The 15,246-nt window shown below is 43.5% G+C and overlaps 1 pseudogene; it reads left to right on the top strand.

Annotated features, from left to right (window-relative positions):
* Window positions 1–626: 626 nt before the first annotated feature.
* The window catches only part of LOC141141206 (E3 ubiquitin/ISG15 ligase TRIM25-like), an 84,490-nt pseudogene continuing 69,870 nt past the window's right edge, over window positions 627–15,246 (top strand).

Consider the following 15,246-nt stretch of genomic DNA (forward strand, 5'->3'; position numbering starts at 1 on the left):
CAGGCACACAGTATTTTCCACAGCCAGGTGCACAACTTTCGCTCGTTCCTCCAATGACCAGTCTCCTCGCAGGAGGAAGGCACAGCCGGCATTGGCGTATATTTATTCCATTCTATATTTATTAAGTATTACCTATTAATAGGAGGATAGTGGGCGCGCGGACTCAATGCCCGCGATCGCGGTGAGCAGAGGCAGAATGGGGAACTTTTTATGTAAACAAGACGATTCCCTGTTCTGCCTAGTGACATGACAGGGATCTTCTGTTCCCAGTGATCGGGAGCAGTGATCTCTGTCATTTTCCAGTAAGCCCATCCCCCCTACAGTTAGAACACACCTAGGGAACACACATAACCCCTTGATCGCCCCCCCTAGTGTTAACCCCTTCCCTGCCAGTATCATTTTTACATTGCATCTGCACATTTACATCTGCTACAATTCGCAGATCACCGCCATTACCAGTAAAACAATAAAAAAGAATAAAAGTCCCTAAATCTATCTGACCAACACAATTGGCGCATTTGGAACGAATATGGCGTCTGAATGAGTCGCTGTTGGACAAGGAGGACATAGTGGAGAAACTAAGTATTAAGATAAAGGAATATTTTGAAATAAATAAAACAGAAGAAATGTCAGATCAAGTGGTGTGGGAAACCCATAAGGCAGTTGTAAGAGGGGAGCTAATCGCCATTGGTGCGCATATGAAGAAGGAAGGCAAAAGAGAGATAGACGAACTACTAGAGAAGATCAGGGTCCTAGAGAGAAAGCACAAGAAAAATCTTGACCAAATGGATGGTAGATGTCTGGAGAGCTTAAGAGCAGAGCTTTCACAATGCCTAGAATATAGAGCGAAGAACAAAATTAGGTTTTTTGCCAATAGAGCATATGAACAAGGCAATAAATGTGGAAGGCTACTGGCAAAACAACTCAAAAAACAACTGGGCTCTAGGCACGTGCATAGCTTATTAGTGCAAGGCAAGAAAATAATGGATACAAAGGCCATAGCTAAAGAATTTGGTAAATTCTATGAGGCCCTATATAACATCGCTAAAACAGAACCATCTGAAGGAGGGGAAAGAGAGGGTCAAAGGAGGAATGAGATAGATGAATACATGGAGAGCGCCACCATGCCCATAATACCTAGAGAAATATCCGAAGATATGGAATGCCCAATCACGGTCATAAAGTTGAGCAGAGTGATAGCAACCCTGCCCCCTGGGAAAAGTCCAGGGCCAGATGGGCTGACAAACTCATATTATAAGAAACTTCTCCCAGTTTTGGTAAAGCCACTCTGTAGTTATTTCAACTCTATTAATGCTTCAAACCCACTCTCTCCAGAAGCATTACTGGCATATATAACAGTATTACCAAAAGAGGGAAAGGATCCCCAGGTATGTGCTAACTACAGGCCTATCTCTCTGCTTAACTCTGACACCAAATTATTGGCAAAAATCTTGGCCCTGAGACTTCGGGAACATGTAGGCGATTTGGTACACCCAGACCAGACGGGGTTTATAAAAGGACGGGAAGCTAGGGACAACACCATCCGTGCTCTTCATGTATTGCAATGGATGCGACATGGCCCGGATAGAGCCCCAGGAATCACTCTGTCGATGGATGCCGAAAAGGCCTTCGACAGAGTGAACTGGGGCTTTATGAGAGAAGTATTGGGGAGGATAGGTCTGGGGGGAAGAATGCTAGGGTGGATTATGTCATTTTATGGGAAACCAAGAGGAAGAATTAAGGTCAATGGACAGTATCTGAATGTTTTAACATACAAAATGGTACCAGGCAAGGGTGCCCGCTATCCCCTTTGATATTCGCGATAGTAATGGAACCACTCCTGCGCAGAATTAGAAAGAATGTGGAGATAGTAAGGACATACATAGGACATACGGAACATAAAGTAGCAGCGTATGCGGATGACCTGTTATTTTTCCTCTCTGCTCCTCAGGCATCTACAGTTGCATTGATGGCGGAGGTACAGAGATTTGGAAGGCTGTCTGGTTTCAAGATCAATTTCGAGAAATCAGTCATCTTTCCTAGTAATATCCCAGCGGAGATGGAGAGGTCATTGAAGAAGATGTATCCATTTATATGGAACAAGGAGTCGCTGACGTACCTGGGGGTACAAATCAGCGCAGACTATGAACTATTGTATGAACGTAACTATGGCTCATTATTGAAAGAAATATCAGAAGAGCTAAAGAAATGGAAAGGTAAATACCTGACCTGGTTCGGGAGAATCAGTGCCATAAAAATGAGTATACTGCCCAGAATAGTTTATGTGCTGCGCACAGTTCCAATCAGGTTGCCAGCGACTCTCTTTAGGCAAGTACGTAGGCTGTTTGTGGCCTTTGTGTGGAATGACAAAAGGCCTAGATTGGCTTACGATATCTTAAGGAGAAGCAGAGCTGAGGGAGGCCTAGGACTCCCGGATATAACATTCTATTATAGGGCCATGCCTCTAGTAAGAATAGTAGACTGGTGTCATGACCTAAGGAGAAAACCATGTGTACAGGCAGAAATGTCAATGGCGGGGAGAAACCTGGCAGGAGCACCATGGATCCAAGGGTCATTGAGAGGGTTGTCACAATGGACATCACCAATGACCTTGAATTCATTGGAAGTATGGGACAGAATGAATAGTAAAGGTAAATATGCCCCCCCAGACCTCCCCTCTGACTCCTTTGGAGGGATTCCCTTGGTTCCCTCCGGGGGAGGAGATGGGAAGTCTGGGGGCATGGGGCCGGGATGGGAATACTAGATGTGGTAAGTTTGCTCCTGATGGAGCCTTATTATCACTGACAGAGATGGTCATGAGATTTGGTGAGACACGAATGGCAGAATGGAAACACCACCAAATGAAGAGCTTTCTCAAGAAAATAAAACCATTGAGACCCATGAACTCACTTACGGCATTTGAGAGGCAGTGCACACAGATATCAGAATCTGGGCATATGCTATCTCGAATGTACAGAATGATCCTAAAAGAACAAGAAAGGACACCCCCTTACTTTGTAAAAGAATGGGAGAGGGAGCTGGGCCAAGTCTGGACAGATAAACAAATTAATAGAATGATATCGTTAACATTTACAACCTCCATAAGCGCAAAGGTGCAAGAAATGGCATATAAGTTCCTAGCGAGATGGTATAGGACACCAGTAAAATTAGCACAAATCTCCTCGGTATCTAGCGATAGGTGTTGGAGGGGTTGCGGACAGAGGGGAACTTTTCTTCATCTTTGGTGGACATGTCCAATAATTAAGCCATTTTGGGAATCAGTGGCTCCATGGATTAAGAAACTAACAGGGGACACCCTGGAGTTCGGGCCAATACAATATCTGTTTCACGGAAAGCCCGGTTCTGTCAAAAAGTATAGGGAAAGCATAACTCCACACTTATTAAACGCAGCAAAAAAACTGATCCCGAAGTATTGGAGACAGGATCGGAAACCGTCAGTCATGGAGTGGAGAAATGAGGTTAACATAATAAAGGAAGCGGAGAGGTGGGTGCATGTGGTTAAAAATCAAAAAAAGAAATTTGAAACTACATGGGCAAAATGGGAGCAGTGCGCCAGGGAGATAATAGAAGAGGGAAACATCAATGGGTAACGGAGGCAGAAATGGTATAGTCATTAAGAATTAAGAAATAAGATGATGAGCCCAGAAAGAGAGAAATATTGATATGTCTTCTCTAATGCCAATTAAGTAAAAGGGGTGGGAGGTAAGATAATGTATGGTTACATGTTCTCATTCTCCGGGTTTTTTTTGTTTTTTTTTTCTTTTTCTTTTTCTTCCATTCACCCCGAATCCATTAATAAACACTGAGTGGTGAGGGTGATGCGGGCGAGGGGTGTGTTGTTGGAGGGTTGTTTGTCTTTTTTTTTTTTGCACAAATATAAATTATATAATTATGAATTATAGGGATTTATGACACGAATTAGAAAAAGGGGGAAATCACTTTACAATCTCATTTAATACGTTTGCACGATGGGAGGAAGGGATGGAGTAAATTAATATTAAGGAGGGGGGGGGGATATCACAGACAGTGGATATTTTTTTTTTCCTCTCTCTCTCTTCTTCTCACTTTATGAATTGGAGAAGTCACATTATAATTATTGTTTAATCACGTTTGTAGTTGGGAGGAAGGAATTGGAGTAATTAATACCAAGGATAGGGGTGGAGGGAAGAACTACAGACTTTAACAAAGAAAAAAAGACATTTTTTTTTTTTTTTTGTGGTAAACTATAAACCTCGGTTAAATGGGATATGTGGGGTAATGTGTAGGCTTGTTATTGGGTTGAATGTAGGGGTATAGTATGTTGTATAAATGATGTATTATATAAATGAATACAATTTTGATTATTAGAAAGTTGAATCATTGGCGCATAAAGAGGCTGAGCCATCTGGCAATCAGGCATCCGAGTGGATTCCACCATTACTGTCGGGATCCTTCCAGAGCCTGGCGTGGCTCTGTGATGTCAAGTAAGTGCACTACAATGACCCAGAAGAAGAGAATCGTGCCCAAGATACAGTATCTTTGACCATACTTCTCTTTTAAAGGTACAGACTGATGTAAATGAGTAGCATTTACCTAGTATGTGTCACTTTCAAAGCCAGCCGGGGTTTGCATAAGTGAATGTAGCGTTCACCGAAGTACTGTGTCATGGGCTAAAGAAAGCTGGCTCAGGCTAAAGAACCTCTTTAATTAAAGTGACACCACATTCTGTTGTTAAAAAAAAACAAAAAAAACCCACCAATCTGCATTAGAACTTTAGCACCATTTTGTTAGACAGGTCAACAGCATTAGTAGCAGCGCTTGTCAAACCCAAAGGAAGAAGGGTGTGATGTACCTTGCAGCTAGAGGTGCGAGGAGTTGTGGGACTTGTGGTCCCAGCACAGGTGCAACCGTGATGATGTCATCAAGCTGCTCCCCAGCCATACAGTAGGGAAAAGTAGGAAAAAAGTGATCAAAATGGCCAGGTGATTGAACATTTAAAATTGAAAAAAAAGGTATTCTAAAAAATATTTAAAAGTTAATATTTAATGTGCAGTGACCTGAGAAGCGGGTCGGGCCCGGCTTAATTAATTTTTCCGTGACTTGGCTTATGCTTTAATGACCCCCTTCTATCTCCCCAGCTATATACTGTATACTCCCCTTCCTTTCTCTACCACACTGCTTTGTTCTTCTGATATGTGTCTTCCTCACACATTGGAGGGCATTTTTGTAGCATGTGATGTGATTTTCAAATGCCAAGCTCAAAGTAACACAAACGTAATCATGTACAAAGAATGCTGCCATGATCTCCAAGGAGCCGGCATGCGTTCTACTGAACCAGAAAACGGAAGTTCTTTGTACATGATTACATTTGTGTTACTTGTGTAGGAATTGTGTGGAGGAATTTGAAAATGTGAGTGCGCATACTTGCAGATGTTTTTTTAATTATAGTTTTCAATCTTTATGGTTTTATGCGATGAGCCCTCTTATTATTTTATTCTGCATACCCTTATTACTGTTATTGATGGTGAGCAGAGGAGGAGAACTGAAAGTGGTTATAAAAGTTTTATTTTCTATTTTTAAATAACAAACATATCATACTTATCTGCTCTGTGTAATGGTTTTGCAGCCCCGATCCTCCTCTTCTTGGGTTCCCTGCTGAGTACCCCAATAGCAAGCTGCTTGCACTTATGTGTGCTCACTTCCGAGCTGCCTCTGTGTGTCTAAAGGACACACAAAACGTGGCTTAGCCCCCCCCCCCCACATCCCACTAACTGTGATTGACAGCAGCGGGAGCTGATGTCTCAGCCAATGAGGAGAGAGAGACCCATGAGAGCCTCCACTCTCATGCATATCGCTGGTTAGGGCTAAGGTTAAGTATTGGGGGGGGGGGGGGGGCTGCACTCCTGAAGGTTTTTTATCTTCAACTACTTGAAGGCTGATAACAGATCACATACCTAAGCCCTTATAGACTCTTTTCTAATCAAAAGGTCCTTTGTTTTTGGTAAGTCATTCTAGCCTATGGGGGAATGAGCGCTTGGCACTTCATAATGTGGAGCATTGAATATTGGCGAAGAGGAATGCAATTAGTATATTATTTGTCTGAAGAACTTTATTTTGAAGATATTCAGTTTGCAGTAAATCTTTGGCACTTATATTTGCACAATATTTATCATCTAGAAAAAATTGAACAACAAAAGACACAGAGACGTAATTTTTTTGCACGGTTACACTTTATTTATAGGACATTAAGCACTTTTTATTTGGAGGAAATTGTTCAGTTTTATTGATAATTTACACACATTAACTGACCTAAAGCGACTGTAAAGGTAAAATAAAAAATAAATAAATAAAAAAAACCACACACATCTAAACTTACAGTGCCTTGAAAAAGTATTCATACCCCTTGAAATTTTTCACATTTTGTCATGTTACAACCAAAAACGTAAATATATTTTATTGGGATTTTATGTGCTAGACCAATACAGAGTGGCACATAACTGTTAGGCCATGAACCGCCTCTTTTCGGGGGCCCTGCCAGCGCTCCTGGCCCCTCCTCTCTGTCCAGACAGCCGAACTCTTGATTGACAGCAGTGTGAACCAATGACTTCCGATGCCTCAGCAAAGCCAATGAGACCCAGAAGAGAGAGAGGAGAGAACAGCTGCAGACGTGCACAGCGCTGAATTGAATGAGGGCTCAGGTAAGTAAAAGGGGGGGGATTGATGCCTAAACATTTTTTACCTGAATGCAAGGAATGCATTCAGGTAAAAAAAGGTTCAGGCTTTACAACTACTTTAATGTATTTTAGAGCACAGAATAACAATAGATAATAAAATATCATGGTAAAGAAATGGGTATTCCCATGCTGCCTAATGTTTTTTGTTATTAAAAAAAAAAACAAAGACAATGATGCGATTTGGTTGCAGCAAAAACACCGACAGGGGTCAAACCCCACCCAACAAAGTTATAGGAAAAATCAATATTTGGTGTTGCACTCCAAATGGATAAAGTGCTAATGTGATCAATAAAGTGCTAAATTTGCAAAAAATCCATATAAAGGTAGATACAGTAAAATATCCAAAAATCCAAATATACTGTGATCACAAAAAACTATACAATCATACAGAGAGTCCATGAAATTCATGTGATAAACCATATACCGTATATACTCGAGTATAAGTCGATCCGAGTATAAGTCGAGGCCCTAATTTACCACAAAAAAATGGGAAAAACTTATTGACCCGAGTATAAGACTAGGGTGAGAAATGCACAGCTACTGTAAGTGGAAAAGAGGGTCAACAATGCCCATTTGCAGCCTCACTGTGCCCATTTGTATGCCTCACTGTGCCTATTTGCAGCCATAGGTCCCCCGAACTTCAAACTCAGTATTTAAGGGTTCCTAGATGCCCCCTAGCTGCAGCCAAAATTTGGGGTCTCTGAACCCAAAGGGTCCCGAAATGAAATTGCTGCAGATGGACACAGTTGACCGACTTTGGGGCCCCGTATCTCTAGGCCACTTAGTGCTAGGAACCCCAAATTTGGTGTGCAAACCCAGTGGAACTAGCACCATACAATATCCAAAGCTGGGGTTTCTAGCACCAAGTGGCCCCGAGATACAGGGCCCCAAAAATCGGTTCAGAAAATGTCATGCACTTTTCTGCAGCAGAGAATGACATTTTCCAAACCTACTTTGGGGCCCCGTATACTTTGCTGAAAAACTTGACTTATACTCGAGTATATACGGTAATCAAATGTGAAGAAAGGGAAGTATCCAAATTAATATAAAAGATGAATGAGGTAGATATTAAAAAGTCTTCAGGAAAGTGTGCTGGTGATTAGGGTGCTGTGTTGCTTCAAACAATAGTGACACAGTGACTGGGTGGTTTTATCTTCGGTGTGCTCACACCTACAGGTGCAGTGGCTCCTTACCTTACTGCTGTAAGGTAAACAGCATTAGTAATAATCAGGTGAAATACACGGTGCTATATCCTTCAAACGGTATCTCCAGATGTTTATCCGTATTGCTTTCAAGCAAGTAAACAAACTCAGTATTGGCAACTTGTATGCTTTTCTGCTACATACACAAGTTTTGCCTCTCAGGGCAGTATGTTAGGTAAACCAGAAGGAAGGAGAAACAGGAAGCCCCAATAGTGAAGTATGTTTAAAAATATCACATTTATTTAAAAGACATATATTGTAGGGGTGCGCATCTTCACTGGCCTCATGATTCGATTAGATTACGATTATTCGGTCCACGATTCGATTCCGCGATGCATCACGATTACTGCGCACGGTTTTCATCCAAAAAATTCAAGTAGGCAGAAGAACTCCATTTTTTAAATTTTATCTGTTCTTAAAAAAAAGACAACACTCCCTGCATGTAGCAAAGTGTAAACACAGCAGAAGAGGAGCTCCAGACTGCCCCCAAATGAATACAGAAGATGATAAGTGATTGCAGACATGATACAGGCGAGGGTCAGAGACTGCAGACATGAAACAGGAGACGGTCAGAGACTGCAAACATGATGCAGGAGATGCTCAGAGATTGCAGACATACTAGAGGAGATGGTCAGAGACTGCAGACATACTACAGGAGATGATCAGAGACTGCAGACATGGTACAGGAGATGGTCAGAGACTGCAGAGATGATACAGGAGATGGTCAGAGACTGCAGACATGATACAGACATGATACAGGAGATGGTCAGAGACTGCAGACATGATACAGGAGATGGTCAGAGACTGCAGATATGGTACAGGAGATGATCAGAGACTGCAGACCTGCTGGACGTGGTAAGAGAGGTGCCAGACTGTCCTATGCAAGATGATCAATACCCTGCCGCCCTCACCACTAACCTGTCCCCATATAGTACTATTACTATAGCGCTCCCCTGCCCAGTGTCACCACAGACCAATTCCCATCCTTCTCGACCAGCATCCACACAGTCCTCTGCTCTTCCCCCCACCTCTACACTGAGCATGCAGATAGGGCAATAAAACAAAAAATGGTGTGCAGTGTTTTATGGTGACAAATGCACAAAAGAGTCTTATTAAGTAGTGAATAAATATAGTCCTGAAATATATAAATCTGTGATCTGATTAAAAGAAATCTTTTGTGTATTCAAAGTAATTCCAGTGCTGAGTGTGCTCTGCTGTGTTCAAATCATTCACCAGAAATCAGGAATGATTTGAAATAGTATTGTATTGCGCTATTGTAATAGTATTATATGGTGACAGGTTAGTGGTGAGGGCGGCGGGGTATTGATCATCTTGCATAGGACAGTCTGGCACCAACCTTACCATGCCCACCCCCCTCGGTGTCCTCCCCGCGGCCCCCTCACCTGGCTATGCCTCCGTCACACCTGGCTTGACATGCCGCGGCTCCATTTTCCTCCTCGGAGCTCCGTGCTCCACAAGCCGGCTGCCGCCACTATTAGCAACAGCAGCTCCAGCCACCGGCGCTCCATGTCCCCGCCAACGTGCATACAGCATCGCTCCTTGACGCAGGGCAGCAGGGGGGTGACGCCAGTCAGGGGCAAGAAAAGCCAGCACGGCATACTCCCACTGCTCTTCGGCGGCTTTCAGCTCAAGTTGTAGGGACCCCTAACAGTAAAATTATTTTCATAGTGTGGGTTGTCAGCACCCAAGGCAAGGCAAGTCATTTGCGCCCCTAACCCATGGACATTTAGCGCCCCCTGAGTCCCTTCCACACGTACAGTATTAGAACCCCTTATGGTACATTTTAGGATGTACCACTCTTTCTCTTTGTTCTCCTTTCTTTCCATTTTCTCTCTCTCTATCCTAATTTCTTGTTTTTTTCCCCATCCCTCTCTCTAGCCATCTTTCTTGTTCTTTGTACTAATCTTTCTCTCCCTTTTTTCTTTGTTCCTCCCCCTCTTTTCCTCTCCCTTCCATGTATTCTCTATTTTTATTCCTTCTCTTACTCCTTGGTGGGGGGAATGGGATGAGTGGCAGTGCTGGTGGGGGGATGAGATCAGTGGCAGTGCTGGGGGGAGTTCTGATCAGCCAACTTAGGTGCTCTTAATCAGAAGGTCATCTGCTAATCTGAGAACTGTAGTGGCAACTCTAATCACAGCCTGGTAGTGTTACTCACTGTGTCTCCAGCTATGTGGTGTCTCGCAGCAGTGACACCTATGCCGAAAATCAGGAGATAGGGGCTCCTCCCACTTCACATTCCTCACCAGTCAGCTAACCTCTAATCTCTCCCTCCACCCATGCCATGAACTGAATGGGCGCCTGCAAAGAGGTTGAGAGGGCAGCCGCGGGCTGCAGGAACAGCCCAGCTGGGCGGCCACAGGCTCCAGGGACAGCCCTGCTGGGCGGCCGCGAAAAGGCTGGGAGAGCGGTGTGGACTTTAGGAACAGCCCAGGATTCGGTGACCTCTGGCAAATTCTCATTTAACCCCCAGGTTAAGAACCACTGGTCTAGAGGCTTTGTGATGGCTTTAGCCCTCTTTCAGCTGATTCTGGGTCACAGGAGAACAGAAATAGGTGCAATCACACCTGTGATCCACATGAGAAGTATGACCAAAAATGCTTTGGCTATACGTCTCTTAAAATGTATCTAATGTTAATATTTGAGTAAAAGTCCATGTGTGGCTTGTCCCAATTTGTATTTTGGAATCATTTGATCCACAAGTGATCAGTCTCTAAACTTGCCTCTATGCTACCAGCCCTCTTTAGTAACTTGAACCCTCTTTGTAACTAAAAAAAATACTTTATCAATTATGTCTGCCAACAGGTCCACTAGCTTTCACGTTATGCTAGATTACTAAACACAGAAGACACGGAATCCAGAAGGAAGACCAGGCAAAGATGGAAGCGTCTAGGGCCCACTAGATCGAATATTCTGCAGCGCTGGAGGGTTTCTTTGGCAGGCAAGTCTGCGATAATGTACTAATATGCGGTGCTTACCCTGTGTTGCTGTACTATTCGCATAATGATCCACTTGTGCGCAGGATTCGTTTTTTCTTTTTGCTATTCACTGTCCTAATATAGTGACTGTGCTATCACCGACAGCTTCTGGTCACTGTTAATGATGTGAACAGGTGGGCGGGCTTTTGATCACGTAATCATTGTGACCGCCAATCACAGTGATAACATGATTGGAAAGCCCATGTAACACCACTTGCATTATGATTGTTTAAAAGGCCTGCTCATGCTAGCTGGAAAGTGTTAAAGTAGAACTCCTGGTTAATAGTAACAAAGTCTAAACCTGATACCACCTCCCTTCTAACACCTATTCTCAGTCCCAGTCACATGATCCCCCAGCGCCAGCTACAGAGGAGAGGAGAGAGTGATCCGACAATGGCCGAATGTCTGTGCGGTGACGTCACCCATAGGCTTACTATGGGCCATCCATTATCGGCACACCCTCCTCTTCCCTGAAGCCACTGCTAACTGAGAGAGAAGAGCCAATCACAGGACCAGACCAGAGCGCCCTGAAAATAGGCAAGTATATGCATCTTTCTTTTACAGGGTACTTAGCATAGGTGTTATAAGAGGGGTGGGTGCAGTTTTAAGCTTAGTTAGTATTACCCTGGAATTTTACTTTAATAAAATGTTAAAAAGAAAATGAAATTTTGGATTGCATGAAAAAGAAGGTCTGTTCTCTTCTCTCACAACACATGCCTTTCCTGTCAGGACTGCAGGTCCTTTCTACACCCAAAGCTATAGTGGAGAGCTTCTTCATATTTTCCAATGAAGCTGCAGACAAACAAGACAAATACTTTATGAACCTCCAATGTGACTACAGGGGATACTTTGTTTCCTTGAGATCTTTTTAGAAGAGGTGAGACCCTATAACCAGAATATGCAGGTACATGCACCAAAATCAAGCACTGTAAATGCATACTTGCAGTGTTTTTCCTTTTCATTAATAAGTTTCATTGACTTGCAATGTGCCTCTGAACACGCTAAAAATTTTGATGAATGCAGAAAGTGTCAATCTCCTACCACAGCCCCTCCCTCCTTACACGCCATACCCTTCTCTTCCTTTGGAAGGGTCTTATTACTGCCTGTGATGACCCGGCTCCTCCACCTCCCCACCTAACCCTTAATGTAGCAGCCAGGTGAAAAGCGAAGGGGAATACCATAGATCTCAGGCACCCATCCTGCAGCTATTTGGCGTTTTCTGTGCAGCCCTCAGGGCCCCTGCAGGCACTGATCTGTATTTTCCTATTGCCCTGTTATAAAAGTCTCATGTAATATATCTCCAGTCTATTATTGTCTACTGAAGCATATCCAGAGTCTCCAATGGCTCCTGTAGTATGTTTACAGTCTTTGACCGACTACTGCAGCATATTCACAGTACCTGATCATCTCTTGAATCATGTCTGCAGTTTATGATCATTTCTTGAATCATGTCTCTGACCGTCTCTTGTATCATGTTTGTAGTCTCTGATCATCTCTTGTATCATGTATGTAGTCTCTGACCATCTCTTGTATTATGTCTGTAGTCTCTGACCATCTCTTGTATCATGTCTGTAGTCTCTGACCATCTCTTGTATCATGTCTGTAGTCTCTGACCATCTCTTGTATCATGTTTGTAGTCTCTGACCATCTCGTATCATGTCTGTAGTCTCTGACCGTCTCTTGTATCATGTGTGTAGTCTCTGACCATCTCTTGTATCATGTCTGTAGTCTCTGACTGTCTCTTGTATCATGTCTGTAGTCTCTGACTGTCTCTTGTATCATGCTCGTAGTCTCTGACTGTCTCTTGTATCATGTCTGTAGTCTCTGACCATCTCTTGTATCATGTCTGTAGTCTCTGACTGTCTCTTGTATCATGTCTGCAGTCTCTGACTGTCTCTTGTATCATGTCTGTAGTCTCTGACTGTCTCTTGTATCATGCTCGTAGTCTTTGACTGTCTCTTGTATCATGTCTGTAGTCTCTGACCATCTCTTGTATCATGTCTGTAGTCTCTGACTGTCTCTTGTATCATGTTTGTAGTCTCTGACCATCTCTTATATCATGTCTGTAGTCTCTGACCATCTCTTGTATCATGTCTGTAGTCTCTGACTGTCTCTTGTATCATGTCTGTAGTCTCTGACTGTCTCTTGTATCATGTTTGTAGTCTCTGACCATCTCTTATATCATGTCTGTAGTCTCTGACCATCTCTTGTATCATGTCTGTAGTCTCTGACCATCTCTTGTATCATGTCTGTAGTCTCTGACTGTCTCTTGTATCATGTTTGTAGTCTCTGACCATCTCTTATATCATGTCTGTAGTCTCTGACCATCTCTTGTATCATGTCTGTAGTCTCTGACTGTCTCTTGTATCATGTCTGTAGTCTTTGACTGTCTCTTGTATCATGTCTGTAGTCTCTGACCATCTCTTGTATCATGTCTGTAGTCTCTGACTGTCTCTTGTATCATGTTTGTAGTCTCTGACCATCTCTTATATCATGTCTGTAGTCTCTGACCATCTCTTGTATCATGTCTGTAGTCTCTGACTGTCTCTTGTATCATGTCTGTAGTCTCTGACTGTCTCTTGTATCATGCTCGTAGTCTCTGACTGTCTCTTGTATCATGTCTGTAGTCTCTGACTGTCTCTTGTATCATGTCTGTAGTCTCTGACTGTCTCTTGTATCATGTCTGTAGTCTCTGACTGTCTCTTGTATCATGATCGTAGTCTTTGACTATCTCTTGTATCATGTCTGTAGTCTCTGACCATCTCTTGTATCATGTCTGTAGTCTCTGACTTTCTCTTGTATCATGCTCGTAGTCTCTGACTCTATCCTGTTGTCTCTGACACTGAATGTTCATTGCATTGTATGTGGAGCCCTTTGGCAATGGTTTTTACAAGTAAAATATCTGGGGAAAAATATGTTAGATGTACATATAATCTATTGGGAAGATTGTTGCTGTAAGGAACAGTCTGGTGACAGGGTCTCTTTAGGGTATCATAGAATTAGTGCAGTAAAAACCTGACAGGAGTTCTAATCCTTCCCCACTCCATCCAAAACTATAAAAATAAAGATTTTGGCTGGACAAATATATTAAACAGAACAGAGAGCTCTGAGCTGACTGCTTCCTCCTTGAACATTGTTAGGTAAAAGATACAGGCCGGGACACCCATCTATGAGACAGAGTTTCTGCCATCATAAAAAGTCCTGCCCTTCTGCACTTCTAAAAAGACTTCACTCCCACTTGGGAAGCAGTGAATGTCCAGCCAGAATATTTATTCCTTATTTAGTTGGATGGAGTAGGGAAGGATAAGAATCTCCGCTGGGTTTCTACTGCTACTCAGGGTGTTGTTAGAGGAATAATTCTCCCTCATTCCTGTTCTAGTGACAACAGATTTATCAGACAGGAAGTACCCTTGGGTCTGGTGACACCTGTCTAAGGGGGGGGGGGTGGTGAATTCCTTTGACTTCCTGTTGTCTCTGTGGGACAGGATCCAGAACCCAAACACCCCCCCCCCCAAAAAAAAAGAAGAGGGCAGACTCAATGGACTACTCAGTCTTTTTCTGCCATCACTTTTCTATGTTTCTATTCTATAGTTTTGGGAAGAGTTAGCCCCGTAATGAGAACTTTGACTTCCTGTCCCACAAACACAACAGGAAGTGAAAGGAATCCCCCCTCCCCATTGGACAGTTGTCACCAGACCAGGTGTCTCCAAGGGAAAGATTTCCCCTCACCTCCTGACATTTTGGATTCACCCCACCATACTGAGTACCGGACTATCGGGTGTGCCTCTTTCTCAGAACTAAAGGGTAAGCCTCCTTCCCCTCCAATAGCATTCAGTATTGGGCCCCACACTTTAACCACTTGCCGTCTGCGCTATAGCTAAATGACGGCTACAGCGCAGACCTGAATTTCCGGGAGGCCGTCATAAGACGTCCTCCCCTTTGCGCGCTCCCCCTGCAAGGAGCGAGCGGTGTGCGCTGTAATCACCGAGTCACCGAGACTCGGGTGATCACCGATCCCGGCCCCTTACCACGTGATCAGCTGTCAGCCAATGACAGCTGATCACGTGTGTAAACAAAAGCTCTGTGATCGTTTTTTCTTTTTCCTCACTCTGTCAAAAAAAGCCGATCACCGGCTTATATTCAAGGGACATCGGTCCAGAAGAGGAAGGAGGCACATCTGCCTCCTCCTCTGCCTCCTCTGTGCCAATAAGTACCCTCTGCCAGTGCCCACCAGTGCCACCTATCAATGCCCACAAGTGCCACCTATCAATGCCCACCAGTTTTGCCAATCAGTACCTCATCAGTGCCACCTAG

The sequence above is a fragment of the Aquarana catesbeiana genome, linkage group LG04, assembly GCF_042186555.1.
Source record: "Aquarana catesbeiana isolate 2022-GZ linkage group LG04, ASM4218655v1, whole genome shotgun sequence".
NCBI classification, from domain to species: domain Eukaryota; kingdom Metazoa; phylum Chordata; class Amphibia; order Anura; family Ranidae; genus Aquarana; species Aquarana catesbeiana.